This window comes from Gigantopelta aegis, chromosome 13 (genome assembly GCF_016097555.1).
Source record: "Gigantopelta aegis isolate Gae_Host chromosome 13, Gae_host_genome, whole genome shotgun sequence".
NCBI lineage: Eukaryota > Metazoa > Mollusca > Gastropoda > Neomphalida > Peltospiridae > Gigantopelta > Gigantopelta aegis.
This window is the reverse complement of record NC_054711.1, coordinates 18,606,888-18,622,355: the sequence shown is the minus strand read 5'-3', so window position 1 is coordinate 18,622,355 and position 15,468 is coordinate 18,606,888. Positions and strand designations below refer to the sequence as shown.

At 39.1% G+C, this 15,468-nt stretch overlaps 1 long non-coding RNA gene across 1 annotated transcript in view; it reads right to left on the bottom strand.

The window, feature by feature from the left end:
- The window catches only part of LOC121387066, a 33,278-nt gene extending 18,063 nt beyond the window's left edge, over positions 1-15,215 (bottom strand). The window contains exon 1 of the long non-coding RNA XR_005959776.1: positions 14,968-15,215. This is a non-coding gene — a long non-coding RNA (uncharacterized LOC121387066). The remainder of the gene's footprint in view (positions 1-14,967) is intronic.
- Between the last annotated feature and the right edge of the window lie 253 nt (positions 15,216-15,468).

Sequence of the window (15,468 nt, the reverse complement as noted above, 5' to 3'; positions counted from 1 at the left end):
TTTTTTTTAAGCGGACAGAATTCTTAAAAGAAGTTGTTAATTTGTTTATTTATCACCATCATCTATTTCTTTATTTTTTATTATTATTTTTGTTAAAATATAAAATACTGACTATGCTAATAATGGCAGATTCGTAATAAACATGCATGTTACGGTTTCTATTTCAGATTAAAAAAAAAAAAAATGTTTTGGTGATTTACAGGTTGAGTAATCCATAAACATCAATTTTCTCAACAACAACAATAAATAAATAAATAAATAAATAAATAAAAAAAATAAAATAAATAAATAAATAAAATAAAAATTAAGGGCGAAGATCCTTTAACGTCAGTGAGTAATGAAGGGGTGCCGGCCTCGGTGGCGTCGTGGTTAGGCCATCTGTCTACAGGCGGGTAGGTACTAGGTTCGGATCCCAGTCGAGGCATGGGATTTTTAATCCAGATACCGACTCCAAACCCTGAGTGAGTGCTCCGCAAGGCTTAATGGGTAGGTGTAAACCTTTTGCACCGACCAGTGATCCATAACTGGTTCAACAAAGGCCATGGTTTGTGCTATCCTGCCTGTGGGAAGCGCAAATAAAAGATCCCTTGCTGCTAATCGGAAAGAGTAGCCCATGTAGTGGCGACAGCGGGTTTCCTCTCAAAATCTGTGCGGTCCTATAGTTGTCTGACGCCATATAACCGTAAATAAAATGTGTTGAGTGCGTCGTTAACTAAAACATTTCTTTCTTAATGAAGGGGTTTAAACTGGCTGACATTTCCGATGGGCAATCAGTCCGACAACCGACAAATTCTCCGAATCAAACATTACAGCCTCAAGACTAATGAGTGGATATAAACAGAAAAATTGCAGGTCCGACTGGCAAAAACCCTTCGGGACTGCAGTGTTTCGACCACTGTGTTGCTAATAGATAGAGAGAATTTCACACGCGAAAACCACATTGCTTTAGATGCCTCGCTAATAAACTTTGACCAGGTTTTATCTGATAGAATGCACTCGCTATGTGGCAGGTGTTGAAATAATTGCTATAAACATCCATACACATAGCGACCCATGGCGCCTTATTTTTAACACAGTATAAACGAACGAAAATGCGTTTAATAAAGGCTGACCTACATGCTCCGTCAGTGCAGATATTAAAGCTGCAATATCGGTTCACATTTTATGACATCATATCCAAACATATACGACGTAGCCTAGTGGTAAAATGTTCGCCTGATGCGCGGTCGGTTTAGGAATGATCCCCATCGGTGGGCCCATAGGGCTATTTCTCGATCAAGCAAGTGCACCACAACTATATCAATGATCGTGGTATGTGTTATCCAGTCTGTAAGATGGTGCATATAAAAATAAAATCCCTTGCTACTAATAAAAAATATGTTGTGAGGTTTCCTCTTTAGGGTTATATGTCAAAATTATCAAATGTTTGACAATGACTAAAAAAAAAAAATGTGTTCTAGTGGGGTCGTTACACACAGAAAATCCCTGTAACAAACACAAACAAGAATGCCGGCTCTTAAAGTCCCAGACCTTAGGTTGAACCCGTTAAAATAGACACGATATTTGGCTAATCTACAAAGCTGTAACACATCTCGGAGGTACGTGCGTATTTAGAATCATGCAAAATGCATTCTGTGGCATTACAAAGACAAAACTCATGAGCCCGTGCTTAATATAAAAGTTTCAGAGTCCAGACTCAATCTCTAATGACGTCACACGCATACAATTTGTATGGCGTTGTCATGACATTAGTGTCTCAGACTCTATTATAGTCTTGAGTCTAGACTCTAAAACTTTTATGAGCACTAGGATGACCATAAACACTTCAGAGGTACGGGAATTGATACACTATTAAACAAAATATAACAAATGACTATTTCAATTATCAACACTAATAGTGAAAAACACGCCGTAATATTTGAAAAGGGGTTTGTTACTTTAACATCATGTAACATCCTAATTCAAAATACAAACACAAGACTAACGTATTACGCTAACCTTATGTCATAATTCTAATGCAAACTGCAAACACAAATGAAAATTCTGGCGGAGCTGGAATTAATTGTTTACCTTTCATGATAACAGTGGGCGATAAGATGAACTACAGGCTCGCAGGTGGCCATTGTGGGATAGCTTTTGAACCTAACATGACATTTATTGATAGGAACTACTCTCAGTTTGTATAGACCTTGGTTGTGTGGCTGTGGTAAACTTCAGTCAGAGTTTCTGCCAGAAATGCATTTTTGGGTATGGCGCTGTGGAATTGAATGCAACCACAGTCAACAGGGAGTAGGAGGGTGGGATGGGGTGGGGTCTCCCCATAGGGTTATAAAAAGCATACAGTAATGATAAGAGTAATTAACCTTTGACAGAAACCCATATAATATGCCAGGAATCTTAACCCATGTTTGTACGTACTATTATTTAAAATACTAACGAGTTTGTTGGGGGGGGGGGGTTGTTTGTTGGCCTTCTTTTTTTTTGTTTTAGTGCAGGATATATATAAACACACACACATATACACACAAACACACACACACACATATATATATATATATATATATATATATATAATATATATATATATATATATATATATATATATATATAAACGACACCACTAGAGCACATTCATGTATTAATCATTAGCTATTGGATATCAAACATTTGGTAATTCCAACATATAGTCTCAGAGTGTAAACCCGCTACATTATTCCATTAGTAGTAAGCCTAGAGATTGTTTATATATATGCACGATCCTACAGACAGGATAGTACAAACCACGGTCTGTGATATAAAAGTCTTGGTGCACTGGCAGGCATGAGAAATAGCCCAATGGACCAACCGACTGGGATCGATCCCTCCCAGACCGACCGCGCATCCAGCAAGAGCTTTATTACTGGGCTACACCCTGCTCGAGGATATATGCATTAATTATCTTGCTTAAAATAATATTCGAACAAGTAATGTCGTAGGTAACAATTAATTTTTCCTTCAACCGACCCCCACAATCTCAAAGTAATGTCCGACAAAAAGCGAAATGCCGTTCATTTCAAGAGAAAAATGCACGCACGATTATCTCATCTTCTATTTAATATGTGATTATATTATATTTTAATTCCACAATACTCGAAAATGCATCTGAGATCGCACGCCATCTGAAACCCTTTCCCCGATCTTCAGCATGCCATACAATTTACCGGCCTCGGTGACATCGTGGTTAGGCCGTCGGTCAACAGGCTGGTAGGTACTGGGTTCGGATCCCGGTCGAGGCATGGGATTTTTAATCCCGATACCGACTCCAAACCCTGAGTGAGTGCTCCGCAAGGCTCAATGGGTAGGTGTAAACCACTTGCACCGACAAGTGATCCATAACTGGTTCAACAAAGGCCATGGTTTGTGCTATCCTGCCTGTGGGAAGCGCAAATAAAAGATCCCTTGCTGCTAATCGGAAAGAGTAGCCCATGAAGTGGCGACAGCGGGTTTCCTCTCAAAATCTGTGTGGTCCTTAACCATATGTCTGACGCCATATAACAGTAAATAAAATGTGTTGAGTGCGTCGTTAAATAAAACTTTTTTTTTTTTTCTTTTTTCATACAGTTTCTTAAAGGCGCACACCCCAGTGTCAGCCCGTGAAAATGGGACACAAACCAGCTACACACATTTGGATACGAATATAACAGAGAGAAGCTAAAGTCTGTGATGTTTAAACAAGGAAATACCGTCTAAAAATAACTTGAGCTTTTCTCGATAAACATTACTTCTCAGACGAACGTGTGTTTTAAGAATTATGAGAAATACATTTTGGGGTATTACAAAACCCTGGATGACCACTTCAGGCGTACGAAAGTTAATATATACTAAATAATAAAATGCGAGTGCGATTAATTTTTACATGCTCATATACCACTAAAGTTTCGAGCATGTCCGTCCCGGGGCCTGTCTCTGGATAGCCAGGGGCTTGTCCCGGGACAGAAAAAAATTAGCGGCCAATTTTGAAATTTACATCCAAAAATTAAATAGTGGGCCTTTAAAATTTTGATGCGCATCTCTAATATAATAATATAAAATAAATAAGAGAAAGAAGAGAGGATCAGACTATTTAATAATATTAAAAAAAAGAAAGTAATTTCGACATAAACTTTTGAACGAAATGCAAGTACATGTACTTCTAAATTTAAATTGTCAAAAACCTCTTTAGTAGTAAACAAATACGTCGTCGTGTTATAAAAAACTAGGCTCTGTCACTTTAACATGACTCATTTCCTTTGGCCCGCTATTCTAACAATAACAGCAGGCCATATTTAACTCTCTATTTCGAGTCCTGCACGGTCCTAATGGCTACATATATTCAGGATTTCCTATTATCCAGGCACTTATATTAATTCGGGAAGGGACTTAGCCCTGTGGCAAAGCAATCGCATGATGCGCCGTCGGTTTGGGATCGATCCCCGTCGGTGGGCCCATTGGGCTATTTCTCGCTCCAGCCAGTGCACCACAAATGGTACATCAAATGCCGTGGTATGTGCTATCCTGTCTATGGGATGGTGCATATAAAAGATCCCTTACTACAAATCCAAAAGAGTAGCCCATGGAGTGGCAACAGCGGATTTTCTCCCTCAATATCTGTGTGGTCCTTAACCATATGTCCGACGCCATATAACCGTAAATAAAATGTGTTGAGTGCGTCGTTAAATAAAACATTTCCTTCCTTATATTAATTCCGCATCTTCCCAAAAAGTAAATATCGTTGGTTAATGATGGGGATGAGTAAGATGTGCTCCCTAAGGACCCATTTACGGTTGAGCTACCAATCTCGCTCCCCATAACTCCCCTAAAAAAGTAAATATCGTTGGTTAATGATGGGGATGAGTAAGATGTGCTCCCTAAGGACCCATTTAAGGTTGAGCTACCAATCTCGCTCCCCATAACTCCCCTAAAAAAGTAAATATCGTTGGTTAATGATGGGGATGAGTAAGATGTGCTCCCTAAGGACCCATTTACGGTTGAGCTACCAATCTCGCTCCCCATAACTCCCCTAAAAAAGTAAATATCGTTGGTTAATGATGGGGATGAGTAAGATGTGCTCCCTAAGGACCCATTTAAGGTTGAGCTACCAATCTCGCTCCCCATCAAAAAAGTTCCCTAAGGAGCATTTAAGGTTGAGCTACCAATCTCGATCCCCATCACTTCCATTAGCATATGAATTTATATATCAATATGGTAACACAATGTAAATTAGCACTGGCGTAGGAAGCGGGGTGGGGGAGAGAGGAGAGGAGGGGCATGTACCCCTAACTTTGTAGCAGCAGGGATGGTTTATCAGCACCTGGACCACCCTCCGTGGGTACGGACCTGATAGAAAAACCGAAACTACAGTAAAATGTACATCCTGGTGGATCGCACACTGGCTGTTTTTGTAACTTCCTTGTTCAAAGTTTTATGTAAACAGTCATAAACCTTGAGCAGTGAATTCGGGTCAGACTAAAAATAAATGTTAGTTTGTCTAAACAGAGCGAATCCTACATTTCATGTATTGGTAGACACACCTAGGAAAAGAGAGAGAGATATATGTGTGTGCGCGCGCGCGCGTGTCACTGCGACTTCAGCGACAGAAATAAGCAGTTTTTTTACTAGTAACCAGAGCTGTTACTAGTAGCTAGCGGAGGGCAGGGGGAGAGGAGGGGGAGCAGTTGACCCCCCCCCCCCCCGATAAAAAATCCGGAAAGCATTATAGAAACTTAAGCATTATAGAAAATTATCTTCTCAACCGTTTAAGGAGTTTTTGACTATTAACTATCAGTTGTCACCCCCCCCCCCCCCCCCCCCCCAAACAAAAATCCTAGCTACGGCCCTGGTGACAGTCCACCGGACAAGTGCATCTATAAGTCTATTTGTCTGCCAGTATTTTCACTTTTATCCCAATAAGTTGTTTGTTTTGATTACTCGTCTTGAAACTGCATTGGACATGTCCACTTGTCCAGTGGACAAAAGGCGCGGAATCTTGCCCAGTTGTAAAGTGCTCGCTAGATGCGCGGTCGGTCTGGGATCGATCCTCCTCGGTGGGCGCATTGAGTTATTTCTTGTTCCAGCCAGTGCACCACGACTGGTATATCAACGGCCGTGGTATGTGTTATCCTGTCTGGAATGGTGCATATAAAAAATTCCTTGCTGCCAATCGAAAAGAGTAGCCCACGAAGTGGCGACAGCGGGTTTCCTCCTTCAATATCTGTGGTCGTTAACCATATGTCCGACGCCATATAACCGTAAATAGAATGTGTTGAGTGCGTCGTTAAATAAAACAAAGAGCGCGGAACGTAGCCCAGTTGTAAAGTGCTCGCTTGATGCGCGGTCGGACTGGGATCGATCCCCGTATGTGGGCCCATTGAGTTATTTCTTGCTCCACCCAGTGAGTGCACCACGACTGGTATATCAGACAGTGGTATGTGCTATCCTGTCTGTGGGATGGTGCATATAAAAGATCTCTTGCTACTAATGGAAAAATGTGTCGAAATTACCGAATGTTTTGACATCCAATAGCCAATGACTAATAAATCATTGTGCTCTTGTGGTGTCGTTAAACAAAACAAAACTTTAAACATATCCACTGGACGATATTGTTTGTTCGTGCAGATTTTCACTTGTCAGAACAATCGGACAAGTTCTTATTTCGAACAGCATGTGTACATCAGAGAGAGAGAGAGAGAGAGAGAGAGAGAGAGAGAGAGAGAGAGAGAGAGAGAGAGAGAGAGAGAGAGAGAGAAAGAGAGATAGAGGCAGATATAGAGGGGGAGGGGAGAGTATAGCACGTTTTTTATTTTTGGGTTTTTATGTGGTTTTTGTTGTTGCTATTTGTTTTATTTTTATTATTTTTATTTATTATTATTATTCAGAATCTTTTATTTATTTATATTTATTTATTTATTTATTTATTCTCTATTGTTTATTTATTTAAATCGTTTAGAGGACCTGGTAAAATCAAGCATTTTTTAGGAAAAAACAAATGGGGGGGGGGGGGGGGGGGCGTAAACTAGCAGGGCTTTATGTGTTACTAATTTTGAAACACCGGTGTAGCGAGGACGTTTTAGAGCAATAGTGTTATAAACGGCTGCTGAAGAATCGTGGATATTCAGAAATTCATTTCAAATTATTTTAATCTAATTAAAACTTAACATTTCACTGGTTTTGCGCTGAAATATTTTGAGGTCAGCATATTGGTACTTAATTTGGTCGTAATTATTTTCGGCATACATATTTTCGGCACGTTTATGGCCTTGAATTTGGTGTAACCTAAAGCCCTAAAACTAGTTATTAGTTACTAGTATTACAAAAACACTATGAGATTTATTTCTGCATTGTATGCTATAAAACACTAAAACTAGTTATTAGTTACTAGTATTACAAAAACACTATGAAATTTATTTCTGCATTGTATGCTATAAAACAAGATTATCTTAAATGGACTTCGATTTACGCCTGAGTCGAATTCCATCTAGTCTTTATGAAGAAATTACCACTTTATTACCAGTCGTGGCACAGACTAATCGATAAACTTAAGACTCTCCATACAGGTCACGAAACAAACATACACGACACCAACACCAACACACACAAAACATCAAAACACATACACACACACACACACACACACACACACACACACACACACACAACACAAATACACACATACACCACCACCACAATCACATCCAAAGAACATCTCGGGTTTGAATGAAATACTTATCGGGGCTTCGAGAGTGATAGCCCGAGTAATCTGACCGTAAGGGTGGGATGGGAGTGGTGGGTGTGGGGGGGGGGGGGGGGGGAGAGAGAGATTTGACTCGCAGGATCGAATCACCTAGGTGGATCCATTCAACTGATTTTTTTATCGTTCGGTTCCAACCAGTGCACCACAATTGGTCAAATGCAGTAATATGCGCTTTCCTAGCTGTGGAAAGTGCTTATAAAAGATCCCTAGCTGCTAATGGACACCAAAAATATAGCAGGTTTCCTCTGATGACTACGAGTCAGGATCACTGTTTGACATCCAACAGTTGATGATTAATTAATCAACGTGCTCTAGTTGTGTCGTTAAACAAAAACAAACTTTATCTGAACGTAAGAAAGCATGACGGACATTTGGACTTGTGATACGTAATGAGATAGCGTTGTAACTGTCCAACTGTCCGTCTTAATTTCAGTTCAATTTAATTTCGTGCTTAATTAAGGATGAAGCACGCTGTCTTGAGCACACACCTCAGGTATCATGGCTGTCTGTCCAGAACAGTGGTTTAGTGGTTAGTTGTTAGTGAGAGAAAAGAGGGTGTAGTGGTCTGTACCTACCAGTGTCAGACTACCAACTGTCAAACATATGGCCATTTTGACAGTCATAGAGAGAAAACCCGCTACATGTTTCCATTAGTAGCAAGGGATATTTTATATGTACCATCCCACAGACAAGACATCACATACCACAGCCTTTGATGTACCAGTCGTGGTGCACTGGCTGTGGCGAGAAATAGCCTAATGGGCCCACCGACGGGGATCGATCCCAGACCGACCGCTCATCAAGCGAGCGCTTTACCACTGGACTACGTCCCGCCCCCCTGACAGTTGGTACTATGATCCTAACCTTGAACCTTGGGAGAGCAATTAAGCTCTCCCCTATTTTTACTTTTTCACGATGTGGTCTGCTTTATACCAGTCACATCAAATCAGCGTGTACGAGCTCTGAAGATCTCAATCAAATTCTTTCTCGAAACAGGATAACAGAGCTGGCATGAAACTGCCCAGAGTAAACCAAGGATAATTATTGCACACTAACTTTGCCTCAGCTTTTGTTGTTGGAAGCCCAGTGGTAAAGCGCTCGCCTGAGGCGCAGTCGGTCTGGGATGGGAAGGGAAGGGAACTGTATTAACGTGCCCACATCCTTACGGTTCAGGCACGCCCACCATTCTGACTTCGCCAGCCCACGATTCCATGGCGGGGAGGGGGAGGGGATTGGGGGAGGTGGATCTGGGATGATTCGCGCCGGTGAGCCCATTAAGCTATTTATCGTTACAGCTAGTGCACACCGACTGGTATATCAAAGACCGTGGTATGTGCTATCCTGCCTGTGGGGTGGTGCATATAACATATATCTTACTACTAACGAAAACATGTAGCAGGTTTCTTCTCTACATTTATGTGCTCTAGTGGTGTCCTTAAACAAACATAAGTATTTCAACTTTATTGTCATATTCACTGGGATAAATCGTAGAAATGGCTGATTTTACCGTTATTATCTTTTTTTTCATTTATATTCATTCCATCATCTAAACTGCAGAAACAATTACAGTTAACATTTCCCCATACAATCGATTATGGATTAATATAATCGATCATCACACCGGTGGAACGAAACCGATCAATTTTTAATTATAATCGATCACTGGAACATCAATAGTCAGGGTTTTTGCCACAGGGTAAAACGGGTTTGACGCCATACCCAAATGTTTTTACAGATTATTATTATTATTTTTGTTTTTTTGTTTTTTTTGTTAACCTTTTAACGAAATTAATTATTCTTATCATACATGCGCCATACCCAAAAATTTCTTTCTGGCAGAACATTTTAACACTGATAGCTGGAGAGGCAATTTCTCAATTGCAAGATGTTTTACATGACAGGCACCATCTTGCCGGGTTTTATCATCATGCAAGATGATTTTTCAACTAGATGATCCCATAAAAATGGGTAAAAGGCCTGTTTTGTTATACAATTTTAGTTTTTTTGTTTTAAAGATTTATATTTAAGACAAGTGGAGGTTCTTGTTTTTTTTTCATTTTATGTGTGTGTATGTATATATATATATTATGTATTCTATATATATATATATATATATATATATATATATATATTATATGTATATGTATATATATATATATATATATATATATATATATATATATATATATTCTTGGATTTTGATTTTGAGAAGATTTGACATGCTTCATCGTGGTGCACTGGCTGGAACGAGATATATCCAAATGGGCTACCGGCGGTGATCGATCCTAGACGGACCGGGCATCAGGCGAACGCTTTACCACTGAGCTACATCCCGCCCCCTAACCGAATTCTTATGCCAACCGAAACTGGTCTTCGTTCGCTACTTTATTATGAGATAGTAAATTACATAGTGAGAATGAAACACCTATTTCTACTAGAGTGAGTCGGTAGAGCACTCGCGCGAGATGCAGCGTCGTAGGATCGAATCACCCCAGTGGATTAATCCTCTGATTCACCCTCCAACCAGTTTTTCCATTGAACTGGTATATGAAAAGCTGCGGTATGTGCTGTCATATTTATGGGAAAGTTTAAAAGATCCCTTGCTGTTGCAATCTAATTAAAATTAGCTCCACTATTACATGTGGATCTAACACCAGCCAGATGGAGCTCATGTCCACCAATCAAAACCTTACTTGCAGAATCCTGCCAGTGATTTAAAAATAATTTGTAAACATTCCGAATTATCCTGAGGGTATACGACATGTTTCGTGTGAATTACGAATGCCTTATAAAATAAATAATTTGTAATGTAAAACTGAAGACTGATTTAGTAGTTTTTTTTAATAAATAAATAAATAATTTTTAATGTAAAATTGAAGACTGATAACCCACCCCGTACGTATTGGTATGGTTCGCTGTACTGCGGCCACTAAAATAGACTCGCCCGATATTTTTAGAATTTGTATGTTCCCAAATAACGTTATAAAAGGCGAAGTGTGATTGGTCAATATTTAAATTATTATTTACAGACGAAATGTTACCTGGACATTGGGGACTACACAGTGTTGTTAGTTTTAAATCACTGGCAGGATTCTGCAAGTAAGGTTTTGATTGGTGGACATGAGCTCCAACTGGCTGGTGTTAGATCCGCATGTAATAGTGGAGCTAATTTTAATTAGATTGTTGCTGTTGTTGGGACAAACTAGCCGTTGACTAATAAATCTATGTTATCTAGTGGTTCCGTTTGGTTTAATTTTTCACAATTTGCTACAAAACGCGATGCTTTTAAATGGCGGCAAGAAAAGGAATGTGTGTTTCCATGGATACACGATGTGGCCCAAACACATCCAGTGTGTCTGACGATTGAGGTCTTAGCACGGCTGGCAACGTCACCGTGTCAACAAAAGAAGTCGCAACATTCACCGGAACATGTACATAAGATAATCTTTTCAAACAAACCAAAAATACATCCTTTAACTGGTGCAGTGGTTGGAGAATTGAGCACTTGAAGAAGATAACAATCGTCATCAACATTGCCAAACGCTGATATCACGGTCAAAAAAATAAAATTAATAATAATAAAAAAAAAAAAATAATAATAATAATATTAAATATTAAACAAATTTAAACAAAAAAGAGAAAAAAAATAAGAAGATATAATTTATTTCATTACAGACCGAATATACGTTTTAACCACAGACATCCTAGTAAAGAAAGAAACCGGCCTCGCTGGCGTCGTGGTTAGGCCATCGGTCTACAGGCCGGTAGGTACTGGGTTCGGATCCCAGTCGAGGCATGGGATTTTTAATCCAGATACCGACTTCAAACCCTGATTGAGTGCCTCGCAAGGCTCAGTGGGTAAGTGTAAACCACTTGCACCGACCAGTGATCCATAACTGGTTCAACAAAGACCATGGTTTGTGCTATCCTGCCCATGTAGTGGCGACAGCGGGTTCCCTCTCAAAATCTGTGTGGTCCTTAACCATATGTCTGACGCCATATAACCGTAAATAAAATGTGTTGAGTGCGTCGTTAAATAAAACATTTCTTTTTTCCTAGTAAACGTTCAGGTCACGCAGTACACGTGCGTGGGGTGTCATTCTCGATTTTGACAATTTCCAGGAAGGTGGAACATTATTTCTGTCAATCTTTTTCATTCTGTTGATCATACAGTTGTTATTGGTTTGTTTTTTGTTTGTTTTTGTTTTTGTTTTGTTTTTGTTATTTTTATTGTTTGAATTTGCGATTTACTGATAAAAGAACGTCAACTTTCAAATTTCTCTTTTGAGCCCAATCGTCCTTAATGGAATAAATGGGAGCCCTTACGCCTATGCTCGAACCCCCTAGAAACTTCGCTCGTCTGTCTAGTTGGGGACATCTTCATAAATCAAGGCTAATATTCGTTCCTCGTATTCAGCCTTGATACATGTCGTCAAGAAATCGTGCCACAAAATGCTTAAATTGCATTGGATGCGATGAGATCTGATTGCAACGAATCGCAACGCTCCTTACAGATTCCCTTGTTATTGTAAACAAAAATGGCAGCGTCAGCGTCCGGCGGTTAATTTTTGATATTGCTTTCAAGATTGTCACATGTTACCGATGCTGTGATTGGTCAGCGATGTCATCGTGTAAGGGACATAATCGGTGTTACAAATTTTCTTCCAATAGAGGGGGCTAGTAGTGGATATCAGTAATCTTGACTACATGTATCAAGGCTGAATACGAGGAACGAATATTAGCCTTGATTTATGAAGATGAGTTGAGGATTGATGCATGGAGTGTCAGGGCTGTAGCCAATGGGGGGTCGGTGGCTTTTTTTTTCAATATGCCCCCGGACCCCCCTAAGCAACTCGGCGCCCTCGTACCTCACCGACCCCCCCCCCCCCCCCCCCCCCCTGTGTGCCATGGTGTGGTACGCATGTAGAAACGAGCACGGTAGTACTTCTAATGGATGGGATTCTACTAACCTGAGAGGTAGTTTAGACAAAACAGTGAATAGTTGGTGAAGACATTTAAAAGCCATAGGCCTACCGCCTTTTGCTAATCCCCTATTGCAAACAGATACATTGTAAAGCAGTGCTTATGTTTTGAAAATCCATGTTAGCAATAAAAGTGCTCTCTTGAAATTATGTAGCAGAGCAATTGTTCTCATTTAAATGAAAAACAACTATGCGAGGCGTTATTAGATTTACCTAATATTTAAAGAGTATATCAGCATTTGACAAGGCGTGCAGTTTTTTGACCGGGCGGTAATCATGTTGCGTGATCACAGGCGAACGGGAGCAATCGCTCGCGTAAAACCATGAGGAGTGTTGTACTGGCCTATAGGGTAATTTAACGGTTGTTAAATAAAAAGTTTTAAAAATTATATTATATAAAATTAAATAATTTATAATTAATAATTATTGATACATTTTTTAAAACTTGGGAGTTAATTATTATTATTTTATTAATTTTATGGGGGTTTTTTAAATTATTATTTTGTTTATTATTATTATTATTATTCATTTTCTTTTCAGTAACCTTTATAGTCCATGAGCCAGACCGAATCTGACTACCAAAAAGGTGACCAGATCCAACAGTGATTTTTGGTTAGTCTGGTACCTGAGGGGTCCAAAAAACTATGATGGACTTTTTGGAAGTGTAGCTTAGTGCCCGTATGGCGGCCATCTTTAAAGATGGCCACCGGTTTGGGACTAAAATATGATACCTCATAAAAGTGACTTTGGAGCTTTAACCAAATTATAAATATATGAATACAAAATGTATTTTGATATCAAATTAGCCTTCATGTCCCCAAGTCATCTTTATGATTCCTTATAGCAGCTTATTAAAGATTTGATACTACCCCTACCCCAAAAGAGCCGAAAACGAAAATTAGGTATCTATAGTAAAACGCGTCACCAGAGTCAAAAATGGTCAAACAAGACCATGTAATTGTGGTTATGGATGGCATATGAATACATCGAGATGACATAGGTGGAAATTTGACCATAAAATGTATAAATAGAGAATGGTGATAAATTTTACTAGAAAAATGTGGAAAAACCCACACATTTGTTACATTATTTCTTAAATTTGGAACAGACGATAGTAATTAAGGTACACTATATATACATCATAAGATGCGTAATCCAAAGATGAACAAAATACTCCAAATCCCATTTCTGAAAGTCACTTTTATGAAGTATCATATTTTAGTCCCAAACCGGCGGCCATCTTTAAAGATGGCCGCCATACGGGCACTAATCTACACTTCCAAAAAGTCCATCAGTTTTTTGGACCACTCAGGTACCAGACTAACCAAAAATCACTCTTGGATCTGGTCACCTTTTTCGTAGTCAGTCTCAAAAATCCAGGATCTGGCTCATGGACTATTACATTGAATTTATAAAAAAGTAAAAGCAGCAGAGAATAGCAATGTTTTGACAAGTACGGTCATGTGATGCTCTCCGCTCATTATGGAACCTACCATTATTTTGACTGGGATGATAGTCGAGGTTATCAAAATAAATAATAATAATAATAATAATAATAATAATAATAATAATTAATAATCATATTTAGAATATAAATATATAGTAATAATAAAATTAAATTTAAAAAATAAAAGATGAACAAGAAACGAAAAATGAAAGAAAGAAAACAAATTAGAAAGACGTCACTATTCAACGTCACTTTGCATCACCCTATCTAAAAACAATAAAGTAGTCCACATCGTTTCCGTTTTCAACATTGGGGGGGGGGGGGGGGGAGGGGACGGGGAAATTTTCAAAATTAACTTTTTTCTTTAATGATTACAAATGTTTGTTTGAAAAAAATGACTTGAAACATATTTAAAATTCTACCATTGATCATCAATGGATCTGAAGTAAAATTACGGCAAAATGCATGGCATTTATTGCGCACAAAACAAAAAGATGTGTCGGAGATTTCAAACCTTTCGACGTACCCTAGGGCCTAAAAAACAATCCGTAAATCCGCACGGGATGCGTTTTTTGTTGTTGTTTTATAAATTTTAAGAACGAATACTTCACTTGTAATTTTCATTTACACCGAAAACAAAATTTAAAAATATATATTAAAAACAAGCAAAAAAGCAAGAAAAGACAACACTGTCAATGAACACGCAAAATAAAACGAACGAAAAAATTAAATTAAATATATATTTTTAAAATATATATGTTTCTACTTACCGAACCGACAACCCCATGTTGCTGCCACCCTGAACTCTTAAGCCCCTGGGTGGTGGAGAAAGCCCGACGGGTCGGCTGAGCGGTCAAGCGAAGCAGTACTTGTTTCGCTACTGAAGCCATTTTGAATGAACAAACGTTGGGCAGTCGCAAAGATAAGCGCGCTAGTATCACCTTGACCCTGTTTATCAGACAGTCCTACGCTTTTTTGTTGGGCTGATAAAAGGCGCGTAGACAGGCCGGGTCTAGCAGTCTTCTATTGGAGGTCGAAGTGGGACGTTAATATTATTAACTCCGGTTTCAACACGATACTGCCGATTCCGTAAAATCAATAATCTTTTTTTCTTCTTCTATTTTTTGACGCTTTTAATCAATGTACCTGCTGCAATTTAGTATTTAGATACGATAACGTCATGTATTTTTTTTCGTAACAATACCGAAACTAGCTACATACAGCAGTAGCGGATGGGGGGGGGAGGGGAGGAGGGGGTCCAGACCCCCCTT